Genomic DNA, 14,786 nt, shown 5'->3' with positions numbered 1-14,786 from the left:
GCAGAACACGTCTCGCAGCAGCCAATGGGCAGAGACTTCGCGTGTCCGCGGTCATGATGCCAGCCCCTTAGCCAATAGGTATCTTGTCCGTGGACCGAACAGGGAAGTGTGACCGTGAAGCGGACATAGATATCACAATTTTTTTCAGATCTACTTTTGGTTATTTTAAAGAAAAGTACTGCACGGAAGGTCACCAAATTTACAAAAGCACGCTTTCTGGACCAAGCCCCTGTACCTGCTGCAGATTTTGTGAAAATCCATCCAGCGGTTTGAACTGTAGCCGTGCGCAATGTTTTTCCCCCATTCAGTCTATGGGAAAAAAAGATGTTTTGTGACCCCCCCTATAACTTTTACCCCCTGGACCAAACATCTCCAAACTTTGCAGAATTATACATGATTAAGTTGCCTTTTCCATAGCAACAGCAGGTTTTGGGCAGCTTATTATAAATTTGACAGCGTACAGTGCATTCGCAAAAAAGGATTGAAAAAAACATGTAGCCCCGATTTGTTTACTTTCCTGCTCCCTCCCGTCCTCGGAGCCTCTCATGGAAATTGAAAAGCAACTAAGTCCCTTTTCTCATTACTGTGGTTGGGGCCATATATATTTTTTTTTACATTTTTTGTTTTCATGGGAGATTGGGCTCACGCAAGATTCCTGTAGGCTGCTTCTCCCATGAAAACAAAAATAAATGTGCAGCTCGGACAGAGCCCTGGGTGCGAATGTCAATGATCCCCTTGTTGGTTGGCGTACATAACCAGTAATGACGCAGAGTCATCACGGAGGCCCCCCCTTTGCTCGGGCCTGTCCAGGAATGGGTGGGCGGGTCATTACTGGCCATGTACGCCCTGCCCCCCCACTCCCAGGCGAGGGTGGTAACTACATTCTTTCTTTTTGTGTCAGATTGTTTGAGTAGTACGAAAGGGGGATTTGTCTGGCAAATTGTGTTGCAAATTGTGTCTTTTAAAGAGTATTTGTTCATTGACACTAATCAAAACTACTAGATGCATAATAAAGTAACTCATCCAACTCGGCCAATTTGGCCAAAATACTGGACCACTGTATCAAAAAGTCCACACTAGGATGTTGGTCCTGCACTTCAGAGAATGCCCTTTTGCCTTATTGATCAGTCTGAGCCCAAGGTTAACCTGAGCAGACACACAGGAGGCTCAAGCGGACAAGGTAGAGAGTTATCATGCTAAGAGTGCAAAATAATACACAAATACACAAGATGTATGGAAAGATACAGCACAGAAAGAGAGAAGAAGCAAAAAGTAACAGGTAATGCAAGATAGAAATGGGGAAAACAGAGACAGAGTACAAACAAAGGGTGCAAAGAGACATGAGACGAAGTGAGGGCAGGGAACACACAGAGATATAAGCAGGGATAGACAAAATACAAGAAAAGAGAGAAAGACGTGCATAGAAAGACAGGCAGGGACAGATAGTCGCAATGAGAAACAGTTTGGCAGAAAGGGTGTCAAGGGCCCAGATGGATATGCATGGCTCCTAGTCAGGGGCATAGCGAGAAAAAGAAAAAGATGGGCACAGAGGAAGAAAGGGATACACAGAGAGAGAAATAGGGAGAGGTGGGTATGGAGAAAGTTTATGGTAGAACGTTAAATAAAACAAACTACTTCAACATGTATTTACAAAAGTGTCAGAGCCCCTCAACCAAGAATGAACATGGTTTAAATAACCTCAGGCGGGTCTACAACCAGGGGTATTGCGAGCTCTGTAAAAGGTCCGTGGCTACGCTAATGTTGGGACTGTTGGGATTCAGGGCTAGTTAGCCTTTTGGTTTTAGCCACTGAGCTTCTATTCGGGCTGCAACCAAAAGACCCAGGGCGATAGCCCCTTCAGCCCCCCCTTCTATCAATGCCGCTGTATACAACCAATTGTTAGCTCACTGTACCCTACAGAGAAGAGAAATATCCATTTGCATCTCAGTCTGGTCCTACCCAGCAAATATCTCATTATAGATTGTGCTTTCTGGAGCAAAAAAAAGTTTCAAAAGAGAAGATGGGCAAAGAGAGAAGATTGCATAAGCACGCTTGGCGGAACAAGCTGTTTTAAAGCTCCCTGTAGATACTACAGTTTTAAAAAGGGTGTATGTAGGACCTGTAATAAACAACATTACATGGACATGAGTGATTAACGCTACTTGCAGTACCGTGTCACTCAAAGTGTCAAACAAAAGACACACAGGGGCCGATTCATGGAACAAACGTGCACCGAAAATCCCAGTGCAAGCAGGCGCAAGGTGGCGCAAGCGTGAGAAAGCAAGCGCACGCGCATGTGTGCGATTCAAGGAAGGCGCTGCACGTGTATACCACTGGTTGTGTGCCAAATCTGTGTGTGGCGCATGCGGGCGCACTCCTTCATCAAACGGCATATGCTACGTGCACAGTGGAAGCGCATATGGTGTGGGGCACACAACAAAAGTGGGCGGAACAGTGGGCGTAACACGCGGAATGGGGAATAACGCGTGAAAAAGAAGGCGTAACTGGGGAAGTACTGCAGGGAACTACATGGAACAACCACACGCACGCGAACAACCCGTATTCATGGATCTGAAGACGGGAAACCTGCACACGGCAAAAGACGCGCATAGGCGTCAACGCGTCCGCCACAGGAAGGCAGGCGGAAGCGTCCCCGCGCACAGTATAAAAGTGCGTGCAAACAACAAACACGTATATACCGCTACGATGAATTCCCCATTTGTCGCATCACTGATCGTGGGACACCGCAGGAGGAGAATAGCCAGGGCACACATTTTTTCACCCCGGACAAGCCTTTTTGAGATGGCCGATGACCAGGTCTACGGCAGGTATAGGTTTCCACCTCGTATCATCCTAGACCTGGTCAGGGAGTGGGAAGATGACCTTACATCCCCCACCCTCTGCTCCCAAGCATTGAGCCCCTTGGAGAAGGTGCTCAATGTCCTGCATTTTTTGGCCACTGGGTCATTTCAGCGGACTACTGCCATAGTGGGGGGGGTCTCACAAGCCAAGCAGTCACGCTGCCTACACCAGGTCTTGGCAATCATGACAGCGCGCCCCTCAGTCTGCAGGCACATATACATGACCAGAACACCCACAGAAAGGCAGGCCATTGTCCAGGACTTTTACAGGGTGGCACACTTCCCCAAAGTGCTTGGTGCCATAGATTGCACACATGTGGCACTACGTCCACCTAGGGCCACTGAGCACATCTACCGAAACTGCAAGCACTGGCATTCCATCAACGTGCAGGTGGTATGCGATGCAAAGGGAATCATCACCTCTGTCTATGCAAACTACCCTGGCTCCACCCATGACAGTTTCATATACAGAATGTCCGCCATGAGCCGGGCCCTGGAAGCTGGGCAGCATGGCGACACATGGCTCCTAGGTGAGTACAAATGCCTGTGCACATGCATGCATGTCACACACACACACAAATACACAAACTCCAATAATCACATCCATCATCACCTCTCCAGGGGACAATGCCTACCCTCTGAGCAACCCACATGATGATGCCAATCCGGAACCCCACCACACCACCCCAAGTAAGATACAACGCTGCCCATATGCAACCAGGGCCATAGTGGAGTGCACATTCGGAGTGCTCAAGTCACGCTTCCGCTCCCTTGACCGCACTGGCGGGCAGCTACTCTATACACCCCCAGTAGTGTGCAGGATCATTGTCTCTGCATGTGTCCTGCACAATGTTGCAACACGGCAGGGCGTACCGGTGGGCATGGTGGTGCCCCCACATCCCCAACCACAGGCACAGGTGCTGCCCATGGGAGGGGACAGGGCATGTGGCAAGGCAGCCCGGACCCAGCTTGTGGCCACATTTTTCACCTAAACTCCCACCCCTGCGGCGTGCACACAGGCCTGGCACATACCAGGTGACAATCGATGATGACAAAGAGACAGTCAACTGTCACAACCTTACCACCCTGAGAATGTTGCCATGGAAGTGCCACATTGTGTGCATCTCTAACTACTTAAACAAAAGCAATCCTGTGTGACCAAAAGGCACACATGCAAGGTGTGAATCACACAGACGTGCAAAAGAGGCCATGACTATCACTGCTATGTCACCCAAACCCTCCCAAACCACAACAAGACATGGAAAGCAATAGATATACACCAACACAGTACCAATAAGGTACACATTGACATGTGCAAAATGTAAAGTGGCATCACACAATGATGCCTGACATGGAATCAGATGAAATGACTGACCAACAACCTCCCACCCAAAAGAAGTCATATCCAAATGCATTCCAACAGTTGTAGTTGTAACATAACAGTGAATGCCTGTCTACATTCACATTGTGCATTGCAAAATCAACACTGCAGCTTCTGTGTGCCATGCCCACCTCATGCAACACACTGCTCAGCGCACAGCATAGTGAACAGCCATTGTGTGTGACGCACACCTTGAGCATCACATCCAAGCGACAAATTACATCAAAAAGCAAATTACGCATGTACAGGATCCACAATTGGTCATAGATCATGTGCTGCAGGGACACAGTGGGCACCAGAAGGAAAACAGAGTGTACATGTGGACATGGAAGGGTGGTTGTACATGTAGTGGATCATAGAGCGAGTGTGTGGGTCAGTAGGGAAATGCACTCAATATATGCATGTGAAATCAAGTGACCATCAGTTCCCTCTACACATCACATGTGAACATTCACCATGTGTACACCCCAGCATGTCAAGCCACAACTATTCCCTCACACCTGAAAGGTAAACACAACACATGAACAGGCATTGATCAGCAGAATACATCATGTACATAGGATACTGCAATTACAATGTCAGGGTGTGCATCACACAATAGGGCAAGGCAACTGTCAACAACAAAACATCCCCCCTCCCTCACAAATCACCATGACCCACTGAACAACTGCACCTGGGTTATCTAGCCTTCATCCTCAGGCCACAGGATCACCGTTCCCCTTTGTCACCATCTCCCACCTTGTGTGCAAGAAGTGTCCAGCACCCTCAGAGGCCACCTTGACTTGCAAAAACACCACATCAAAGAGAACTCAAAGCAGGCCAACACACAAGCCAAGCAAAAAGCATGCAGGCAGCAAAACAATCCAGAAGACCCTCCAGTAGATGACTTGAAGTAGCAGTACGTCACAAAGCCCAAGTACTACCACAATGACGTAACAACCAAGGTAACACAGTAAAACAATGTCACAACCGGATGTGTACCATGCGTGGTACATAACACAGAATAATGCACCATGAGCTGATGTGTACTGTCACTGCTCCCGTGTAAAGGTGCAGGAGTGGCACGAACCAACCACCCCCACCGTGGCTGGGTGCCTGCAAGGTCAAACTCACACAGGCCTCTGAGACCCTGGTGGGGAAGGAGGGTCAGGGATATGTTTGTTTGTTTGTTTATTTACTTATAATGCGCTCCAGACCCAGAGGTTACCGGGCGCAGCAGAAAAGTATATGCGAAGCTTACATAGTTACATGAATAGTATTTCAATGTATAAAATTTACAGTAATGAATAGAATAACATTTACAAAGGTTACATGTATGTACATTTACATAGTTACATGAATAATATTTCCGATGTATACAATTTACAGTATTGAATAGAATAACATTTACAAGGTTACATATATGTACATTTACACGCTGACAGTATGTTAGCTGTGGTTGCAAGAGAGATCAGAAGTGTGCACAAGTATACATGCAGTGTAAAGCGGTTATAGGTCTAGAGGGGCCGCTGATGGTCTCTGTGTACAATAGAGAGAGGTTGAGTGTACAAGGGAGTGGTCAGTGTTTAGGAAATGTTAACGTTAATGTGTTTGATAAAATTCCTTCTGAACTGTGAGAAAGGTTGGTCAGTTCTTAGGTTGGGTGGCAGGGCGTTCCACAGGGTGGCAGCTATCACCGGGAATCTGGTACCACCAATTTTTGCAAGTCTGAATCTGGGTACTACCAGGCAGTTAGGGTTACAAGTTCTTATGGGTCTATTGGACGTTTTTATTTTTATTTTATCCGTCAAGTAACGCCGGGCAGCATTGTTGAGAGCCTTATGAGTTAAGGAGACCATTTTTAGATTAATTTTATTGTTGTTAGTGAGCCATTTATGTTGCTGCCTAATAGAGGAGATATGCTCCCTTTTCTTTATGCCGAGTGCAGCTCTAAGGGCATTATTTTGTAATGTTTGAAGTCTTTGAGTAATGGCTTTGTTAGCACCGCTATAGAGGGCATTACAGTAGTCGAGTCGGGAGAGTATTAGGGCTCTCGCTAGGATCAGACAACTGTCATTGGATAAGAAGGGTTTGCCTGCTCTTATCAGTTTGCAGGTGTAGGCTGTGGTAGAGGCAAGGGAGTAAACCTGTTTATTGAAAGACATGGTATAGTCGATGTAGAAACCAAGTGGTTTCACTTCCCTCGAGACTTTGATCATGTTTCCATCAATACTGAAGGCAGAGTAGTCTGGGCCCAGTTTGTTGATGTTTGCTTGTGTGCCCAGAATGATCAGCTCTGTCTTATCATCATTCAGGCAGAGGCCATGGGTTGCCATCCATGCCTGAATGATAAAATACACTCTGTTCACCAACTCCATGTCTTTGCTATGATCCCCAGAAAGCGGGAAGAGAATCTGTGTATCATCTGCATAATTAGTGTAGGTGATACCTAGATTATCCAGATCATCGAACAGGGGTTTGGTGAAGATATTGTATAGAGTCGGGGAGACGCAGGATCCCTGAGGGACTCCACAACTGATAGTTATGGGGTCTGCTGCTGCTGCTGAAGGGGAAACAACTCTCATAGTTCTCTCACTCAGAAAGGATTCTATCCAACTGGTGGCTTGGGTGGAGAAATGAGCGGCAGTGTCCAGATGTCTACAAAGGACCTTATGGTCGACAAGATCGAAGGCGGCTGAGAGATCCAATAGGAGGAGGAGAGCTGTCGTGCCTTGATCTCTCAGTTCGTCAATTTGGGTCTTTAAGTCAATAAGGGCAGTTTCCGTGCCATGTAATGGGCGGAAGCCAGATTGTCTAGCTCCTAGTAACTTATGCAGTTCAAAGTGTTTTTGAATCTGCGCGTAGGCCACTTTATCCAAAATCTTCAGTAGGAATGGAACCATGGTAATTGGACGGTAATTAGTGGGGATAAGAGGGTCTAACGTCTGCTTTTTGAGCAACAGGAGTACCCAAGATTGTTTTAGGTTGGTAGGGATGATGCCGGTGGAGAGGACGCGTTAACAAGTTTGGAGATAAAAGGTGATAAATCTCTGGCAGCATCTTTTATTAACTGTGGTGGGCAAATGTCACCTTTACAGTTAGATGGCTTGAGGGTTAGGATGATTTTCTCTACCTCTAATTTAGTAGTTTTGGTGAAGGAAAATTTACTAATTTGGGGATTATGGATGGCTTGGGTGGTGGAATATGGGTAGTATTGGATGGTGGTAAAGGCAAATTAGAGATATTGAGCAAGTCTTTTTTTAGTTGGATTTTATTTTGGAGGGTATATATTTTGTTATCTAGGGCATGTTGAATGTCTGTGCACCAGGTCTGGTCCTTGGTGCAAGTGTCTGATATGGCTATAGGTGATTCAAGTTCCTTCAATACGGAGAAGAGTTCCTTCATACTTGAATTAGAGTTGGCAATTCGATCGTTATAGGAGTTTCTCTTTGCCAGGCAGACTTCCTTTTTGTATTGGCGTGAGTTGGATGCCAGGGTGGCCTTGTTCTCATTGGTTGGGCAAAGTTTCCAATTAGATTCACATGTTCTCTTAGTTAGGCGTAGGGTCTTGAGTTCAGGTGTAAACCATTTATTTAAGTGGGCTTTAGGTTTACTTGTGCGCATTTTGAGAGGGGCAATTTTGTCCATAGTCTCAGTCATTATTTTATTGTACTCATGAACGAGAGTGCTTGGGTCGGAATTATCAGGTAATGCATTAAGTGTAGGGAGGATAACGGGTATGACCTTGTCTATAGTCATGTTCTTTTTATTTCTGGTCAGGAATGGCGGGGCTGTAGGAATAGCTGTGGGGGACGGTCGGGAGGTTAAGAGGTTGAAGGACACTAGTGAGTGGTTGGTCCATGATAGGGGCGAGATAGACGATATGGTTGCTGTGCAGTTAGAGTCAGCGACCGAGTCTAGTATTCTGCCCTTCGAGTGGGTGGGGTTATTAACTTTTTGGGAGAGTCCTAGGGCGTTAATGGCATTAGCAATAGGCGTGCATGTCCGCTTGGTCGTTAAATCCAAGGTTGAAGTCCCCTAGTACCAACACTTGTGAGTTCGTTTTAGCATTGTATATGCAAATCCTCTTCAAAGGTCCCAAGTGGGCCTGGGGGTCTGTAGATTAGGTGAATGGTTAGTGATTGCGTCTTATTTATGAGGAGTTTAGCAGTGAGGGCTTCACAGGATAGATAGGTTTGGGAGGGGGCTAACCTTAGTGATAGATTTGATTTGGAAATAATGGCAATTCCACCACCTCGGGTGCCCTCTCGGTCTTGTCTGCATATGGTATAGCCGTTAGGGATGACCAGCATGAGTGACGGGCCTGCTGCCTTGTGTAGCCAGGTTTCGGTTATTGCAATGAAGTCCAGGTTTGCCTCAGTAATTAAATCTGCTATGTTGATGGCATGGGCGACTAATGATCTAGCATTGAGGAGTGCTCCCTTATAAATTTGATCCTTAGTTCCTGCTTTAAGAAGTGTGGACTTTGGAATACTTTCAGCACTGGGTTTTGTCTTGGATTTGGGTGTTTGCAGGTTCATGGTGGCTGAGGTGGTAGTGGGAACATTACATTCCTTATCAATGTGGGGTTTCGTCTCACGTGTAGAGAAGGGGAGGAGTCGTCTCGGAATCTCATGGAGTTTGTTAAGTCTAGCTCGTAGTTTATTGTTTCTGTCATGTGTGAAGCTAGGCTTGGAGTTGTAGGCTGGCATAGCCTGGTATTTTGTATCAGTGTTGATAGGAGTATTGGTAATTGTGTCAGTTGAAGGGGGTGGGAAGGGTACTGGACCACCTAGGGAGGCCTTTGTATGGCTGACCTGATTACTGGTGGCATGTAGTGTAGCAGTAGCCATAATACAGTAGATGCTAAGTAGACTTGTCATTATTCAGGCTGTCACTTAGTTAGTGGGTGGGAGTCACATGCAGTTAGGTAGTTCGGTGGTGGAGAGAGAGGTAGCCTAGCTGCTAGGTTGGGCTATATGTGAGAGGTTGACAGGTAATGTCTGCTAGTTCCTGTCTGATATGCACATAGGGTGTTCACCGGACAGCAATTGGGTAAGTATGTGTCATTATATTGTCCTCTGTGATGTACACAGTGTAAATGCGCGTATGCTTGAACAAGCTGGGATCTATTAGGCTTTCCACGTTTGTAGTCAGGCGATAATCTATGATGGGCAGTGATTGCAGGATCTTTCAGCTAGTTGGGTTTAACCATAGGCTAAGCAACAAGCTAATGGCATACATGTCAATAGTCACAACACACAGTGCTCCATTGTAGTACATCATGCTGTGTGGTACATTATGTCGTGCATTTGAATGATGAATGGTAGACCAGAGTCTCAGGATATTAGCAAATAGGTTGAGTACTGCGTCAGGGCACGTAAGGGGCAGAGCTGGAAGCTGTAGCTCGTATATCATAAAACAATCTACATATGGCTTAATACGGGTGTATACGCTAGCAAATACTTAAGTGATGACCATGGGCATGACCATAGCGCAATGGCAACAATACATGGAATGCACATTTATGTGGGAGTATGCGCGTGGAAAAGAAATTTAGCTGTGAAGCGAGGGTTCGTAAATCGAATAGTCTGGATGCCCAAATGGGCGTCCTGCAAAAGTTTAAGTAGCTGTAGTGTTACCTTGACTTAGGTGTCGGGCCTGGCTGCGGATGGCCAGGGGTTATGGCGGACGGCGTAGAAGGCTTATGACAGGCTCAGGACAGGAGTTAGCCTTGTGTTCCTGGGCCTTGGAGTGGATGGGCCGGTTTACACCTGCCGGCGAGCGATTGGTGCAGAAGTTGGGTGCTGCAGCCAATCGGGGTTCAGGCAGTGTGGGCTGGGCCTGGCTGGGCTTGGATGGCCAGGATAGAACGTCGGGCGGCCATCTTTGAAGGTGCACCATCCTCAGGGTAGTTAATGGCGGATAAAGTTGTAAGAAGAACACGGCATTGCAAGGAGTCAATGCTGGTTTCAAATTTGATTTTCATGCAGCGGGCATCAACGGCAGCTCGCAGATAAAATAATGCACAAAGATGCAAGTGGATTTGGGAAATTCGGCGCCGATGCAGATGCGCTTACCACATTTGAGGCGAGCTGAAGCAGGCTCTCCTTAGTTGACCACTGCTCCTGCAGGGTCAGGAGGAGCTCCGGCTCCGGCGAGAGAGGTGGTTGGGACGATATGCAGTCGGGACAGGCATTGCTATACTAGATAACAGGAATGAGGGGAGGAGAGGGGAGTAGGATTCACATGGGAAAGTAGGAAATGCGCAAAACTGTACTACTTACATTAACACATACACAAGTATACCAAACCTGATCATCATGCACATAGCAACAAATTACTCAAATGGAAGTCAAACAGAAACTTATCTCTGGGGTGAGTGCTGGCCTCCTGCCTGAACACTCTCAGGTCCGGTAACAGGAGCAGTTTAATGCTGCAAAGAGAGCCACAGTTACTAATCTGTGCGTGCCCATAACACACAAACACACCACCATATATACCCCAAAGTAACAAAATACTCTATAAACAAACAATCTGGTGTGGATGCTTCGTACCCATACGTAACATTACCCCTGTGATGGTTCATACACAGTCAATGCAGTAAATCATGCACCGCTGGGTGCGTTGCAAATGGAAGACCAATGTGTCACGAATCACACACAATGCAATGTTCCCTGGGTAAGCAGCCAGACGCATGTAGCAAGGAATGACTTCAGAACAAGTTGTGTTCCACCATGACCCAAATAAAGTAGGTAGTGCATGTGTCAAATTCTACATGGTAATGAAATGCACTGTACACGAGTCTGTTCCTTGCTGTCTGTCCTTGTGAGCTGCTTCTTTCCATGTCTCGGAATGCTACATGGCTAATACAAGTGCCTCAATGGACCATGGTGGACCGGAGGCCCTGCAGGTGCCCAAGACAACTTTCCCATCAACTAGCCATTAGTCCACCAACGCATCTCAGCTGTATTGTGCGCTTCAATACCAATATTTATCCAAGCTCACTGTCAGTGCTGCTACTAAGCATGCATGTGCAACTGGCCAGGTGGAAGGTCTGCTGTGTTGTGGCCCCCCTGTGCTGCTCACCTTGCCTGGAGTCCCTTGAAATACGTCAGCTGTTTTCGGATGTATGAGCGCAATCCCTGTGCCTCTGCTTGCACACACATTCGCATGTCGGCACCACCAAACGTGTCCAGCTTCCAGACGTCCAATGGCCCATGTCTGCTGGAAAAGGTGGTCCGGGGGCTCATCCCCCTGCAGAAAGGGCATGAAACACATGATTAATGCTTTAAAATCATCTGTATGTGTCTCTTCAGGCATTACATGAGTGGACCATGTAAGAGACGTACAACACAAATCACACCATCAGTCCGTCATTCACAGGCAAACTGTTGAACACACAATCTACGCCATGCATTGCAACAAGCACATGTACAGTATAGATAATAAACATACTACACAATGTATAGCAATGAACTTACACATCAATTATGAAACCCCCCATCTAGTGAATGAAGAACAGTGGTCAATAACACCCCTATCATCCCCACTAGGGATGTCAACACAAGTTTCACAGCAGCAGACATGCCACAGATATGACAGTCCAGAGCCCTTGTGTAATAGGCTGTTACACTGAACCATCCTTGCAAGCCCATGGATAAGGGAAGCAGGAGTGGCATATGTGAGTCAGGACCCCAAGCTGCAAACACATACACAAGACAAGCTTGAAGGGCCCAGCTGGAACAGACAGTGGATGCTCTCAAAAGCCACAAAGCACCACACCGTCACATGAAAGCACAATAGACAAACAATTTAAAACTATATTAACTAATTACACTAACTATGAAAAACCTACATTACCTGTTTAATCTAGCTATCAAAATGAAACTAAACTAACTAAACTAAAAGAAAAATCAAAAATGGCCACATACGACCCAGGGGGGCAGGCACCCAGCAGGGGGGAGGTACAGGGTGCTGCTCAACACCCATCTGCGATGATGTTGAGGAAAAAAAAACCTCCATGGGCTCAACGCCTGCACAGCCCGACCCATGTGGGAGATAGATTGTCGTCCGAGTCTGGCTCTTCCTGGAAAGGAGGACGTGACAAAGGAGCCTGACCACGCCTAGCCGCAGCTTGCCCCTCGTCGGCAGCAAGCGGCTTGACGGGTGAGCCTGGTTCTGTGCGGCAATCACACGTAGGTCTGCATGCAGAACCTCCTGTGATACACGTGCTTCCTCTTGAAAGGTAGCATGTGTCACACGCAGTTCCTCCTGCAAGGCCTGGCTGGACAACTGCTGCACATCCCGGGAAGCATGTAGCTCAGCCGAGATGGTACGGTCAAGCTGCACAAACCTCTCCTCTGCCCGCTCCCTCTGGGACATCAGAAGGACACCCAGAGTGGATCTGAGGGAAACATACTCTTGCCTCAGGGCCTCCATGTGTTCCTCTGCGTGAGCAGCAATTGCTTTACGCAGAGACAACATTTCAGCCTGGCATGCCCTGTCTGAGGCCACCATACCCAGCCTGAGCGAGCAGGCCGTGGACCGTGCCGCCTGCTGCTGGAGAAACACCTGCCTAGCAGGGGGGAGCACGGATTGGGCCACACGCTCCATGCTCTCAGCAAAATTCTCCATTGCTGCCCCCTGCCGTTCAGAATTGGCAGTCATGTCTTGCTCCCACTCAGTATACAGCGGTTGCGCACAGCGACCGCGTTGCTGTGCTTGACCCCTGCGGGACCCCAGGACTCGGTGTCCACGTTGTGTTGGCACCACCCATGGCTTCACGACTTCATGCCCCCGTCGACGTGATGGCCCAGGCACATCAGTGACTGGTGTGGAGGGTGACCTTGCGTCCCGATCCACCACAGGCAGAGGTTCCAAGACTGTCTGACCCTTCAGTGCAGGTGTCACGGACAGAGGAGTGTCCACATCAGAATCACTCACCCCTGACATATGGACCTGAACATTAGAATCACTCACCCCTGACATATGGACCTGATGCTCAACCAACTCGACATGGACGTCAGAGTGGTCATCAGGGCTGGACTCATTGCCAGCCAGAGACAAGATGGACTGTAGCACATGTGGGTTTTTGTGGCCTAACACCCCACGACCCCCACTTGTGCCGGGTTGCTGTAGTGATGACAACCCTGTGTCTGGCATGACAACACCATCCTCTGGTCCATTGCGTCATCATCTGAAAAGTAGGGAGAAAAAAGGTCACTACACATGTTAGAAGCACACAACACACACACACAGACACCAAACACATCAAGCAGACATGTCACACACAAAATAGAACCTGCCATGCATGCTGGGTCAACTTGAAATTGCTTCTGTGATAAGGCATGTCAAAAGGTGTCAATTTGCACTGAAGTGGGTCGATGCAGTTCAGCAAATATGTACGTTACTCACCATGTACATGTACAAGAACTTCATGATGCGTGTCAGAAAATGTGAAGGCAGTGCAAGGTCAACTTCAGGCATCACGTGCAATGTGCATTCAATGGGTAGCATGTCTACAAGCAAACCTCCCCTCCCCCCAAGTGCAAATGCAGGGATGCCTAGCATGGTATCAAAAGGCTGAACATAGACCTGTGTATTGACAGACAGTGTTGACTAGCATCAACTGCATCATGTGAGTCACGTGACAACACAGAAAATGATGATGGGACAGTAAGCAGGACACATGATGGAACCTCCGGAGTACACCCAAGTGTGAAGAAGACACTACACCAGTTGGACAGAGTCATTGGCCATTAAACAGGCTGAGGCCTGTGACCCACACAGACTGTCACACCCTAGACATGTGTGTGATGCAGGACTGAGCATCAGTGGAAATGGGAAGGCTGATGAAATGCCATGCAATGTAGGTCCCCCTGGACTCCTACTACAATGATCATCCAGTCAAAGACACATAGGGGCATGAGTGGAATACACATGGAGCATGAATGAGCACTCATGTCCCTGTGGGGCATCTAACCTCTCCACTGTCCAAGTGAGACACCCTTCATCAAGTACAAAGGATGTACCACACAGCATATGTCTGGCAGATTGGCTGCTGGAAGTTAGCATGTACACAGGACACATGAACAGGGAAGTACTCAACGGCAAAATTGAAGCATACCAGTGTTAAGGTGGAATTGGGGTGCATAGGGGGGGCGAAGGGCAAGGGAGCATGCCTACATGGAGTACCTGCATGCAGGCAGAGGACACATGCACGTCAGTCATGCTATGACATAGTCCCTGGGCTGAGAGGAAGGTCACCCCACGCTACATGCAGAAGGGCCAGTGAGCTGGAACATGGACTTGAGGGGCATGCTGGTGACCAGCATGTAAGTAGGGTGTAATAGTGGTGATGCGGCAGTTCCCTGTCCGCTCCACATGTCCACCATCCAGCAGAGCAGACATGCATCAGGTAAGCATTGCATTACTTGCACATCAGAACCATGTACACGTGACATGTAGTGGCAGTCATGCACAACACATCGCACAAGTAAAACACACATGTCCACAACAAACACGCAGCAACACTCACTGGACTGGGCATCAAAGTCCGGCAT

This window comes from Ambystoma mexicanum, chromosome 9 (genome assembly GCF_040938575.1).
Source record: "Ambystoma mexicanum isolate Mex_15411 chromosome 9, UKY_AmexF1_1, whole genome shotgun sequence".
Taxonomy (NCBI): domain Eukaryota; kingdom Metazoa; phylum Chordata; class Amphibia; order Caudata; family Ambystomatidae; genus Ambystoma; species Ambystoma mexicanum.
Note: the sequence above shows the minus strand (reverse complement) of the source record.